Here is a 2,313-nt window from a genome sequence, read left to right as displayed (position 1 = left end):
CTGTGAAAAATAAGAGAAATTATCCTTTAATCCACATTTTCTTATCAAAAACAATCTTATGAAGTAAATTTGTTAAAAGGTACTGCTTCTTCACAGCAGCTATTAGACTGCCAGTCATGTCAAGCTCAATGAATGAGACTAAAGATGTAATCAAATTGTGCTCCATGTTCGTGGGAATATAGATCATGAATCACCTACTGCTTTTATTACAAAATATGTAGTGACGTTTATGATAAATATCCCAACTAGGAATAAATTCATCTTACTTTGGTAAAGGCAGTCCTGTGGAGATTCCCCCAAAGCACTCCACCCTGCCCCTGCAACCACCTCACTTCACCCACCTGCAATTAGATGTGAACCACAGCCAGTGAATGTTGACTGGTTTTTCAGATTCAGTAGTGACATTCATACATTTAGATGTAAGTCATTTAGAGAAGTAATCATTCCAAAATAATGCTAAAGGCTGGTAGTTGATATGTAGAACTAGATGGGGAGGAGCTGATCGACAGGTGGAGGGGTATTGGAGAGGCAATAAAATGGAGAAAAAACTAGGTGGATGGGTGGGAGTGTGTGTGTGTGTGTGTGTGTGTATGTGTGTGTATAAATGCGAGTGTGTGTGTGGAGTACACAGGGGGTTTGGTTACTTGAAATTGGAAAATTCAATGCTCATATTGCCTATATATCACCTATCATCCTTTTTCTCTCACCCTACCCATCCTGACAGCTATACACTGGCAACATGGTGACTCTTTGTGCCTAGGTTTGCTAAACAAAGCATCTCCCTGTGACTTTTCACATATGACATTAAAAGTACTCAATCTCAATCTCCAGAGATGCTGTCTGTCCCGCTGAGTTACTCCAGCATTTTTGTGTCTACCTTCGATTTAAACCAGCATCTGCAGTTCTTCCCTACTCAATCTCAATCTCAATCTTTTTCTTCTCCCGTGGTCGTGGGTCTTTTGCTCAACAAATATTGCTGACCTGTTACATTGACCAGCATTCTGTTTCTGCAAGGTTCCCACTCATGATAATTTTGGTATGAATCCTTCTCTACATATCTTAAATCTTCTAAATGTATGAATGTCACACCTAGATTTGACCATGGTTACTGAATCTCAATAACTTATCAACTTAGCAAGCCTGACTAGGCTTGCTTATAAATACAGGTGGGTGAAGTGAGGTAGTTGGAGGGGTAGGGTGGTGTGGTTTGAGAGAAACTCCAGAGAACTGCTAATACCAAAGCAAGATTATTTTAATTCCAATTACAATACAATACAATACAATATATCTTTATTGTCATTGTACCCAGGGGTACAACGAGATTGGGAATGCGCCTCCCATACAATGCAATAATTTAAGTAATTTAGACAACAGCAACCCAACGAAACAATTGTAACAGTTTTAGACAGGGTAAAGTGCAAGTTGATCTATGCGTTGTGACCATCCGGCTCAGCAGGACCGGTTCATAGCAGCTATGGCCCTGGGGATGAAGCTGTTCCTGAGTCTGGAGGTGCGGGCGTAGAAGGCCTTGTATCGTCTGCCCGATGGAAGGAGTTCGAACAGACTGTTGCAGGGGTGTGAAGAGTCTTTGTGGATGCTGGTGGCTTTTCTGAGGCATCGTGTGTTGTAGATGCCCTCCAAGTCTGGTAGCTGTGTTCCGATGGCCCTCTGAGCTCTATGGACTACCCGCTGTAGAGCTTTCCTTTCTGCCTCCGTGCAGCTGAGGTACCACACAGGGATGCCATGCGTTAGGATGCTCTCTATGGTGCAGCGGTAGAAGGTCGTCAGCAGCTGTTGGGGTAGACCAGACTTTTTCAGTGTTCTTAGGTAGAACAGTCTTTGCTGTGCCTTCTTGACCAGCGCAGCAGTGTTATTGGATCATGTTAGGTCCTCCGAAATGTGAGTGCCCAGAAACTTGAAGCTGGATACTCTCTCCACACTGTCCCCGTTGATAGAGATCGGGCATATTCCCCGTTGTGTGACCTACGGAAGTTGATGATCAGCTCCTTGGTCTTGGTGGTATTTAGGGACAGGTTGTTCTCCGAGCACCAGTCCGCCAGGTTCTGCACCTCCGCTCTATAGTTTGTTTCATCCCCGTTAGTGATAAGCCCGATCACCGTTGTGTCATCTGCAAACTTGACAATGGTGTTGGTGTCGAATGCAGGAACACAGTCGTGTGTGAAGAGGGAGTAGAGCATGGGGCTCAGAACACAGCCCTGTGGTGTGCCGGTACTCAGGGTGATAGTGGAGGACAGGTGCGGGCCCATTCTCACTGCCTGCGGTCATTCCAGCAGGAAGTCCAGGATCCAGTCA

At 44.8% G+C, this 2,313-nt stretch overlaps 1 protein-coding gene across 1 annotated transcript in view; it reads right to left on the bottom strand.

Moving 5' to 3' along the window:
- The window catches only part of negr1 (neuronal growth regulator 1), a 379,243-nt gene that overhangs the window by 28,853 nt on the left and 348,077 nt on the right, over nt 1–2,313 (bottom strand). The gene's annotated exons all lie outside the window — the stretch shown is intronic.

This window comes from Rhinoraja longicauda, chromosome 11 (genome assembly GCF_053455715.1).
Source record: "Rhinoraja longicauda isolate Sanriku21f chromosome 11, sRhiLon1.1, whole genome shotgun sequence".
Lineage (NCBI taxonomy): Eukaryota > Metazoa > Chordata > Chondrichthyes > Rajiformes > Arhynchobatidae > Rhinoraja > Rhinoraja longicauda.
Note: the sequence above shows the minus strand (reverse complement) of the source record. Positions and strands in the feature narration are given on the sequence as shown.